Raw genomic sequence first — 11,673 nt, 5'->3', positions numbered from 1 at the left:
GGGGTTGGTATATGCACTTGGCAGGAGGGAAGTTCCTTTCCTTCCTTTTCTTTCCCCCTTTTTTCCTTGGGTTGAATTTTTTTTCTCTCTTAAAAATGGCTTTTTGTTTATTCACAGTCTTTACTCACATCCCTTCTTCTTACAGCTGTAATTCAGCTTTCTTCTTTATGCATCTTCAATGTTATGTTTTCCTAAAATATCTGAGCAGAATCTCTGAGTTACAAAGGAAGAGGAAGGTCTTCCTTAGCCCCCTTAACATACAGTAAATAAAGTGCTGAGAAAATGTTTTATTATCATGAATGAACAGCCACAGCTACTTCAAAATTATAACCCTAATGAAATGTTTTCACTTAATGGTAGAACCTTTAATGCCAAGATGATGTTTTTTTGTTCTGGGCTTCCCCAGAGGTTTCTCCCTGAAGCCAGCTGAGTTGCTGTTCACTTCCCAGCCCTGCTTGGGTTGGGAACAGATACTGTGGTGGCAGCAGCAGGCAAAAAGCTGAATGAGCTCAGCTGCTTCTCTGCCCAACCTAAGGGGAGACACAGGCCTCCACCATCAGGGCTTCAGGTCACAGTCTCTCCTTAATCTGGCAGATTAATCTCTGCAGTAACACTAATAGAGGGGGAAAAGAGGGTTTCCTGATGGTGAGCTGTATCTGAACTTTGCTGCTGTTGGTAGTGGAACTCACAGTGTTAAACAGGAGAGCTGTACTTGACGTTCGCGTGTTGGTTTTAGTTCAGCTCATGAATCTAACTGAAACATTGCTGGCTTCAACCACAGCGAGGATTGAGTGGGGCAGCAAAACAAACAGAAGCCTGAATATCTGCCCGGGTTATCAGCACCTCCCTTCCACCAGCAAATACCCTGGGATTGATCAGTCTGGGAGGTTCTAACCCCTACTCTGTTGTCTTTTTTATTACTAAAATTTCTCTTCAGGATTTCATTGTGAGGAATATTGACCAGGTGAAATACACAGAAATGAGAATAAATCATTACCTATGCTGCCAGCCAGAACTGAGGACAGACAGGTTGGTTTTTCAGTTCATACTGATGATTCCCTTTTTTGCTCTTATGTACAGGATTGACAGTTCGTTGTGACCTGAATAACACCATCTGTAGATAAAGTGCAGGTGCTGCAATTTCTGAAGGATATTTCTGATAATTTTATACCCGGAGTTCTTGTTTCCTTATCAATGCTGAAAAGCTTTCCTTCTTTCAATTTTGTCCTTTTATTTATTGGGAGGTGAGATGATTTTTAGAAAGCTTTCTTCTTCTGGATGGCTTAATTCAGATAGATCATGTTGACCCTGTTAGTGGCTGATCCTCTATACAATTCAGGACTAAGGCTCAGATCTTGGGAGGATGTGTTTTTAAATCAGTGAACCTCAGCTTCTCTCCAAGACCTGTACAGATGTTGCACAAGAAACTGTACTCATACCAGGAGGGTTACACCCATGCAAAATAGACATGAACAATGGGGACAACAGGGCTGTACAATGACCAGGAATAATATCTGTTGACCCTCAGGGTGCAGTTTCCCATTTAGTCTTAATCTGATTGACTGTGGGCTGCTGGTGAAAGGGTGGTCCTGCTCTTCCTGCCTGCTCCTACCCATGCGTTCTTGGCACTCCTTTGCACTGGAAGTTGTGATTCTAGAGGCTACAGAAAGAACCAACATAATTATATATATATATATATATATTTTTTTTTTTTTTTGTAAATTAGTTTTCTGTAGAATTAACAAGCAAATCCAAATCACTACTAGAACAATACCCCTAGGTACAATACAGGAGATCAACAGGTCACCTGAGACCTAGAACTGGACTGGATTAAGGATAATCAGAAAACAGATTATTCAATACCCACCTTTTACACTACAGCCTCTGGGGAATCACCCCTCTCTCCACCTGTCAATGTAACAACACAAAGCAAGTCCTGCTGAGTAGTCAACATGAGAGCAGGGAACCAGTATGAATCCCAGCTCTCTGTGCTCACCTGTGCTGCCCAAGCAGTCACTTTGTCTGCATTTCCCATGCTCTGTCTCCCACTGCGGTTCCAGCTGCACAAAGAACCAACCAGAAAATGCTTTTGAGGGAACCTGGAACACTTCCACAAGCTGTGTCTCCTTCAGCTGTGGTGGAAAAAAGAAATATGTGTAATAGTTTGATCTTGTTCTCTGCAGGTTCCTGGGAGGTTGGACGGCTGTGGGGAGGACAGTGATGTCCTGATTCTCAGACTGGAATACCCCTGCCTGTGATGTGGCATGGTGTGGAAGTAGATTTCTTCCTCATGGATGGCTGCCATCCTGCTCCTCTTGAGGCAGTGCAAAGGGACAATAGCTGCAAGAAAGCCCCTGCAGTTGTAGAGAGGTTTGTGAAAGATAATGGCCAAGCACGTGTAAGTGCACAGGAGAGCCAAAGCCATGGAAGGGGCTCTGAGTAGAAATATATTTTCCGAGGAGCTCTGAGTGGGAAGCCCATTTGCAAAGACATGCTGACAAATGCAGCCTTGGAGGTCTATGTATGTCCTGCAAAGAAGAGACATGCATGCTCAATAACACAGATTGCAAGTGGCAAAACCCAATGCAGCATCTCCTGGATGTTTCCCTGTGTTGTTTAGATGCACTCAGCTGTCCATTTATATTCTTAAAACCCAGCCTCCTGTGTTTCACCTCTGACATGGGTTTCTTCTCAGGTTAATTCCCTCTGGATTCTAGGAGAGCGGGATGTGACCCCTCCTGACATTTGTTTAGTGAGTTATGCTTGCCTTCCGGAGAACACAAACAAGCTGCTGGACTTCCTCCCTTTAACTTTAGCTCTGATCCAGCTCCTTGCTGCACTTACTCTGGCCTCATGCCGATACAGCAGAGATTGGCATCAGTCTTCTCAATTTCTGCTTGCAAAAGTGCCTGGGAGATTTAGAGTTTGTGCTCTGTTTCCATGAGGAACTTATGCCCAACCATATTAAAAGACACATAAGTATGTAATCCCCTTGATTTCACTCAAAGTGAGACTGTCTTTAAGGATCTGGTCTTAATCATTGGAGAAAGTCACTTAGATTTAGGTCTGTAAGTAGTGATGTTCTTTCTAAAAAATGCGCCCTATATTCCAAAGGCACCCTGTCAATGCCAACATTATCCCTCCTGTCCCATCCTGCCCAGCAGGCAATTTGAGGACTATTATGAGAAAAATAGAAATAATTTCAATCTCACAGCAGTCAGACCTGAATGTAATCACTGATGAAACTGTAAGCCCACCATCACAATAATGTTTGGAAACCAAAATGAAGCATCCTCTTTGCTCATGGGAACAGAAATTGTATTCACATAACAAAGAAATTAGGTAAAAGGAAGTATATTGAGGAACTCAGGAAGTGAAAAGTCTTTCATTGCTATATTCTTGCAAGAGCTAATACAAAGCAACATGATTATTCAGTTCTTCAGCAGCTTCCTATTTCCATCACCAGACTACTTTAATCTTTATGCTGCTGAACACTGTTTTTCTGAAGGTAATCTGGATGAACCTGATGCCTGGCAGCGTCTGACTGCGTCTCTGTGCACAGGTGTAGTATGGATGATCTCGTGGGGATCAGATTTCAGTGATATCTTTCACACCACTCATCAGACCTCTCTGCTCTCTTAACTTTTCATCTATCTCAGCCACAGCATCTCTTTGTAGAGGTGCTACTTCTTGCATTTTCACTATTGTTTTTCAGTGCTACTTGACCATGGGATGAGGAGATGTGAGATGAGATGTGTTACATCTGAGCATCCCAGCTTTTGGCCAGGCTGACAACATTAAGGCCATAATAATGGACTGTTATTAATTAGCAAATTCCAATTCTAGGACCATTTTGGTTGCATGTATCAGTGGTTGGCCCAACTCACTTTCTTTTCTCTCAAATGGAGAATTTATTTCTTCATCCGTTCTCATGCCCACAGATTCTAGAACTACAGGCTTGTATACCATGCCCCTCTGTACCTCGTGCCCCTGTGGAGGACGCTGCCTAGACATTTGTGATTTGAGAGTTTGCCTGAGATGGGTGGCTGCAGCAAAAAAGTCCCTGGAGCAGAGCTGGAGAGCAACCACTAGGGTTTCCATATTTACCTATTTTTTCCCTGGAGAGCAGGGGTTCAGTGCTAACAGTACAATACATTACAATAAGGGTTTTCTTTTTTGTCAAAACAACTGTCTATTTCTAAGGTGACTTTTAATGAAAAGTGTTTATCAACATTGCAGAGAGAAGGCTGAGGATGTTCAGCTCTCTGTTGTGTTACTTCTCTTTCCCTTCATTTTAAAAAATAAGGATAGAAGGAAGGAAAGGAGAACTGGAGCTAAGAAGACCAAAAACTGAAATGTTTTCAAGGGGAAGTTTTCTGTTTAGCTTTCTTCATCAGATTTTGCAAAACATTTGCATATTTCAAATGGAATCACAAATTGAAAAGGCCAGGCAATGTCCTCAGTGGAGACATGCTGGCTCTGTGTCAGGCTGCCCCCATGGTAAGGGACCCAGCCTGGCAGTGGCAGCACATCTGCTCCTACACCCACTTCTCTTCTGGGGGACAGAACATCCCAGCCTGGTTTAATCTGCAGAGAAAAGGTAGCATAGGGACCTTTACATTGGTCATCATCTTCCATAAAGCACCTCCATATCTGGGCCATTAATTTCAGCCAAGCCGCTTCGCATCTATGATGATCTGAGAGAAGGAGGCTGTCCTAAATATACAGGACCAGACTCCCATGGGCATAGGCTCATTTCAGTTACATTCAAGGCAATAAGGGACAAAGTCTGATGTGAAGAAGAGAATGAGGAAAATTGGTCTAAAAGCCAAAAGGACATAATAAAAATTACACTGATTAAAACTAGCCAGGTACAACAGCTGTCTCTGCTTGCAGATTTGCAAAGAAGGCACCCCCCATTCTTCAGCACTGCAAACAGGGAGACAAGTAAACAACACATACAACCCCCTTCAAAAGTTTAATAAGGACCTTGCTGTGTAAAAGGAGCCATGCTGATGTGAGGGTTCCCTTCTAGCCAGTCACCTGTCCCTGCAGCCAGCAGGTCGGGCAGGAGCGGTGGGTGCTAATTGGGGCTATTGTGCAGACACCTGGTACTGCAGGGGAGAAACCATCCTGGCTGTTACCACCTGATTTCCCTTCACCTATTTTACTGAGACCCACTTGGCTCTTCAACACTTTCTCTGTGTCCAGTTCGAGACAGGATAGGATTACAGATCATTTCAGGTGCCAGAAGGAATTTGAAATTATGTTTCCTCACATTCATCCTGTTAGGACTATCTATTGTTGGGAACATGTCCTGGATGAATCTGACAATAAAATTGATCAAGCTTAACCCCAGGATAACAGTGGCTGGCATGGCTCAGCCAGCAGCATTGATCTGAGTCCTGGGGCTCCTGTCCCAGGTGCCATCTGGCTGTGCAGCACCTTCCATCTGCAGAGGGAAGATCCTTCTGAAGCAAAATATATGTAACGTCGGATCAGGTCACTCATCCCAAAAATCCAACACGCTCTTTCCATCAATGGCCAGTGGTGCTTCAGAAAAGCATCTCCATTTAATATCGCCCCTTCCCACAAACCAAATAACTGGCTCTATGTGAAGGCTGTCTGAGCTGTTCTCCTTGTTCCTCGGCTTGACGAGCCTCTGTGGGGTGGTGGCATTGCCGGGACAGGTGGGAGCTGATCCAGCATACCCAGCCAGTTCCACAATGCTGTGCCCTCTTGGGCACAGCAGGAGTCCTGTATCCCAAAGTTAATCAGACCTGTTCCTGAAGTGAGGCATTTCCTCATAATTTTCTTCCTGGCTCAGCTACTGTACAAATGTTACAACTTTCTTACAATATTTTGGTACTTTCACTTTGGATGTCAGCTGAAATTGGGAAGTGCAGTGGTGGGTAGAAATACATAAAACCTTGCTATCTTCAAAGCGAGAGCCTGAAAATGGGAGAGGTGTCAAGGCAGGTTAATTTAACAGCCTATTGGTGTTGGCAGCATCACTCTTGTTATTCCCAGAGCCATGCACCTTCCTTCTGACCTCACCGACGATGCTCGGCTACTTGCAAGGAAGTAAACAAAAAGGACTCATGGGGACTTTGGTTCCATAGAAACAGCAGGGAAAATGTCCATGCGTGCCAAGTGGAAAAGGACTAAATCAGTGGGGAAGGAAATTTTATTGTCACGAGTTCAAAGGGGATGTTACAAACAAGACAGTGGGGGGAAAAAAAAGAAAAGAAAAAAAAAAGAACTTCAGAAAGCTGTCCCTGAAGTCAGATCACAAAATACTACTAATGAAACCTTGCCTTAGAGCTGTTGTCAAATATGATGTGTTATTTACATCAACAGTGACTCAGGCAGCATTTACTATTTCCCTTTTAAACACAGCAAGACACTGCCTGCCCTCAGAGATTTGTGGATCCTAACTCTGCAGATGGATGGATGGACCCAGGGCTGGTGGATGGAAGGGAAAACAATGCACCAGGCAAGGGGATGGGAGAACACGCAGACCAGCGACCACAGCTACGAGTCATTGTTTGGTGTGAGCAAAAGAAGCAAATGGTGTGATGGGTGCGGTGGGCAGAAAGCCTCGAGACATTTCTGCACTGAGGGGCTCTGCAGCCAGGTAAAACATGCTCCTGGTTCCCAGCCTGGCAGCTCTTGCAGAGCAGGGCACTTGCTGTGGTGTGATCCAGGCTGGTGTGGTGCCAGCAGTGCCTTGGGGCTGGGGTGGGATCGCTTTAAGCTATGCCATCTGGCCACAGTCCCCAGGGCCACCACTACCAGGGCATGCTGGAGGGGGGCAGGCACTGCCAATGCCCCTTCCATTCTGCCAGTGGTGGGAGGAATGGATCAAGGCTGTCTGGCATGGCCCATAGGGGAGTCCAGGGTGGGGTCCCTGAGACACAGCAGGCCCGAGAATCCAATCATTATATCACATCCTAGCAGTGGCAGCATCTGGGTAGCACAGATTTGTAAACAGGAGAGAATATCCAAAGGTTCAAAAGTGGAAATATCTGAAGATTGTGATGAATTTCACTGTGAGCCAAGCACAAACATGACTTCGCATCTCTGAGAAGGAGATTTAGGGTTACAAACGCAGAGGGATGGTATAGCTGCACCACTGATAATTCTTTTATTTTCCATTGCCTCCTCCAGTTGTGAAAGACCTCCATAAACATGGGAGCAGCAGGAACCCATGTTTCACAGGACAGAGGGCTCGCTATATTTAAGTACCACTGATGGCAATGGTTGCATGTCATTGTTACTGTTGCATACTTGTTACTGTACACTTCATGAAGGCTGAATAAAGGTAGTTTTCATACTCCCCCATTTTCCTGAGATCTTGAAAGGTGAAAGGGAAAAAGTGCTGTGAACAAGAGGGATGCCCTTGGGTGGGCTGTGCCCTCCAGTTTGTGGAATAGCACCTGACTGAGTGCCTCCTTCCTCCAAGGAGCCCTGAGCTCCTCACAACACCATGGAGCAGTGTGATTGTTCAAGGGATCAGTGGGGAAATAAAATACAAGGTGCCTGCTTCTCCTGTTGCCATGTAACTGCCACTGCTCATCCAAGACAGCCTAGAAAAGGCTTTAGAAGTAGTAATTAATTTTGGTAAGTCTTCCAGGCTGTGTTGCTCCTGCTTGCATCAGTCTGGTGGCAGTCTACAGAATCTGAAAGCATCTTAATCTAGATTCTGAAATAAAACCTACAGCTGCATGTTTGAGTTGGTTTAAGGGTCGTGGTGCCGAGGTTTTCAACACACGGCAGCAGGTCCAAGTCACAGCAGCAGACTCCGTCTTTGCTGAGTGAAACTTCACCAAATGGATCTTCATTCCTGTAAAGCTGTGGGTTGGTCTGATACCTCTCTTGGAGGTTGCTCCTGCTTGCATATTGGCAAGTGTGGACACTCACAGAGAGGGAGTAACTTTAGAGGCTCCTTTTGACCATCAGTCTTAAAGAGCTTTGATTTGGGACTATGTGCTCTGGAAGTGGGAGGATATTTGCTAAATTTTTCATGCCAAATTCATTCTCCTTTCACCCTCACTGTAGCATACGTGACTGAGCTTGTTATCTTTTCCTCCCAGATGATTATTTGTTCACATTACTCATTGAAACTTTGTGGCATCCAACACCCTCCATAAGGATCTCTAAGAATCTCTACCACAGTATCAAAAGCATAGGCATGTGCTTTGCAGTGACAGACTCTTGGAAAGTTGTTTTAACAGGCTTCTGCTTTCAATTAGCAAGTAAACTCCTTGGGGCACGAGTCTGGCTTCCCGTCACTCCTGGCAGGCACTCTGGTACTTTCTAAGCAAATCATCCTCATTCTCATCTTCCTACTCAGGTTGGCAAAAATCCAAAGATAGCACAGATTTCAACCACCCCAAACTCTCCATCTGAAAGGCATGTAAGCTGTTGGTGGCTGGGGCTTGTCTTAAAGAGAGGAACATCCCTGCAGCCTACCTTCAGGACCACTCCCCACATAAGGTATCATTTGAAAGAGGGTTTTTTGGAATCATGTCTCTCAGCAGTGCAAACGAGATATGAAAAAGGTGTAAATCACACCTCTGTGAGCATCACCTGGCTAGCTTCTCCCCAGCTTCTCCAATGTACTGAACTGCTGATGCAGTCAGGTCTCCCAGTGTTGCTAGAGCTTTAGCCAATTCAAAATTTGCCTGCTGGGATTTTGACCTCTCCCATCCCTCATGCGTTTGTTTGAAGAGATAACTCTTTATATATATATATATATATATATATATATATATATATATATATACACACACTTGCTCTTTGGACAGTGGGGAAAACTTAATTGTTGTCTCTGAGCTTCTGCAGCATAAAGTTCCAGGATTCCTCCATTCCCAGCTGCTGGATTCAGAAAGCTTTTCCTTTTCAAGCTTCCTGTTCACACAGGGTGGGGGTGGGAAGTGGGGGATGAGGGGGGAGGTTAGGCATTGAATAAAAGGAATTAACCATTTCCCTTCTCTGACCTTTGGGAATTTCCGTATGTGAAAGTGGCAGCTTGTGTGTCTAAGAATTATAAATGATGAGACCTTGCAAGTTACTGAATGGACGTGTGACCAAAGACCACAGGCTGCTCCCGGAGCAGGACTGGGAGTGAGGAGGGCAGAGGGGTTAAAGAAGAGGCAGGAAAGGCTGTAGATACTGGAAGACTGCATGTTTTATAGGAATGGAAACTGCTTATAGTGCTTCAGAGAGCTTGTGAAATTGCAGCTTCCCTCCACCATGCCTTAGTTCATCTCCTGTTCACAGTACACAGCAAAAAGGAGGCCAGGAAGTAAGTTTCCATGAGAAGCTCTCATGACTCAGATCTCCCTCCTGTAGGATTTCATCAGTTTCCCTAGAACAGGGTCACCATCCTGAAAGGAAAAGAGCCATCCTGACTTGTGTTTAACTGTATGTGTATTTAATAAACATAGCGTGTGTGTGCACAATTCTTTCTAGGCCCTTAAAATGGACTTGACAGTGCTTGAAAGTGGAACTTGCATTGCTGTTTTTGAGAAACTAGTGTTTGTGCTCTAAGCCACCCTTACTGCTGGTTCTTGGCATTAGGCAGACTCTCAGTGCACACTCCAACAGGCTCACAGCCACTCCTGTGGCACATCAGTGCACACACATGCAGCAGGGCTGTGGTATTTGCATTTACCATCACCCATTACCACTGTTATTTGTGAGGAGCAGAAACTATCCCTGTGGGGGCACCCTGGCAGACTGGTGTGGGAGTAGCAATTTTATCCAGGGAGGTTTCTCTTCTCACTTTTTGTTCTTTTGCCCCCTAATCCACAGGGAAATTTGCTCTTGAGCTTAATTTTCTAAAGCCACCAAGGGCAAGAGAGAGGGGCTATATAAGCCTGGAGGGTATGCCAAGCAGAAAGGAGATGGCAAATACTGGCAGCTGATGAGAGTCAGCAAGCCTGGTGTGAGTAGCAGAGATGGGGTTTCAGGCATGGCCTCATAAAAGCTGATTTGGCCTTCCAGATATCACCCATTACTCAGTGCTCCCACAAACACACACACACACATGCATGGTGGTACCTATTGCAGGGCTTCAGGCTGAGTGAGCCCACAACCCCCTTTTACTTTCAGGAAGCTGTTTGGGATCACTGAACATGAGGCACTGGCTGTCTGAGTTTTGTGTCACACTATTTCATGTGCCTGAGAAGCGGCTCCAAGCTAAGCATGCACCTTCATCCTGACACCCAAAGCACACCCAGCTCTTCCTTCTCCACCAGCAATGGCAGAGAGATTTCCTAAACACAGGAGGGAAAAAAGCCCTGCTCACAATCACTGCTGGCTGCAATTTGCAAACTGCAGGGGAAAAAATATGTTGCTCAGCAGGGCCCCTGCTGTATCCTGTATGGCATTTCTGTGGAACTAGCCAGGCCCATCTGTCTAAGCATTTACAAATTGTAAACCTAACAGGGGTGACCTGGGGAGTCCCAGGCGCTGCTGCTTTGCCAGGATGACAGAACGAGACCAAAGATGCCTTATTCCCTGCCAGGCTGCCAGAGGATGGGGATGGTGGGAATTGGGTGGCCTCTTACCCAAACTGAAGCACCCAAACAGAAGCACCCAAACTGCATTTAGGGAGAGTCTCAAGGGTGGTTTAGGAAGGAGCTCCTCCTCACCCTTCCTCTTCTTCCTCTGCTGTGGAGATGATGGGGACAGCTAAGATGGAAGCTTGTTTTCACTCTGTAGCTGAGCATCCCTTGTCCGCTGCCGCCCTCAGTACTTTCATCAGTCTGTAGATGCGACAGGGACCAGCCTGTGCATCAAAGGCTTGTTAAGTTACTGCTGGGCTGTGAAAGAGAGGCAAAAAAATCCTGTTGACTGTGACAAATTAGTGAAGTTCAGGGGTGGCACTCACCCTTTTATTGGAGAGCTGCTTGTGTCTGTGCACTGCTAAAGGGATTAAAGCAGCGTGTGGCATGTTTCTGGTTCTGACAGAAACTTGAACACGCTCTAGCAGAGCTATAAAGAGAAAGGCCATGTCAATGGCAGGAGGGCTGAGGAGGGCTGGGAGTGATTAGCCACACTTGGAAGGTACAGGGGCTTGTGAGCTGTACATGCAGTGTTAACTGCTGAGGTGCTGAATCCTCCAAAGCATTGTGTTTGCAGCCAGAGGAGCCAGCTTTCTTTTCCTACCTGTGTTTTTGGACACAGTGTGCTCTCCCAAGGCCTCTGGTGGTGTTGGCTCGTGGAGATTGAGGCCCCTGGTGTGCGGCTCAGCCCCTTACTGCAACACTCCCCTCTAGAGATGGAGAGGGCTTTGGGGAGTGAGGGGTGTCTCCATTCCCATTCAAACCTTGCTCATTCAGCAAAGTAAAAGCATCAGATCTTGATATCACACAAGTAAAGTAATGTTAATGAGATTTAAAAAATGAAAAAAAAGTCATAATTTATTGGGAGGTAAGACAGTCACCATGCTAAGGCTTATCATTCATGTGAGCTTCCAAGGCAACAAGCTGATCATGAATGGGGGCTAACTTCTACCAGGTTACTCTAAGCTAGATTTCCTTAAGGTTTCAAGAAAATGGCCCTTTTGAATGTGGCACAGTGGAAGCCTGCTCTGAGAATAAGCTCAGAAACTAACCCTACAGCCTATGCATAACCTGAATGGTATATTCCTAAGGACACCTG

At 45.5% G+C, this 11,673-nt stretch overlaps 1 long non-coding RNA gene across 1 annotated transcript in view; it reads left to right on the top strand.

Annotated features, from left to right (window-relative positions):
* LOC146767325 (uncharacterized) overlaps positions 1–7,339 on the top strand; it is a 32,945-nt gene extending 25,606 nt beyond the window's left edge. Inside the window, exons 2-3 of the long non-coding RNA XR_014955577.1 lie at positions 6,400–6,637; positions 7,171–7,339. This is a non-coding gene — a long non-coding RNA (uncharacterized LOC146767325). The remainder of the gene's footprint in view (positions 1–6,399; positions 6,638–7,170) is intronic.
* The last annotated feature ends 4,334 nt before the right edge of the window (positions 7,340–11,673 follow it).

The sequence above is a fragment of the Lonchura striata genome, chromosome 5 (assembly GCF_050655825.1).
Source record: "Lonchura striata isolate lonStrDom1 chromosome 5, ASM5065582v1, whole genome shotgun sequence".
Taxonomy (NCBI): Eukaryota; Metazoa; Chordata; class Aves; order Passeriformes; family Estrildidae; genus Lonchura; species Lonchura striata.
This window is presented reverse-complemented; position numbering and strand designations above follow the sequence as displayed.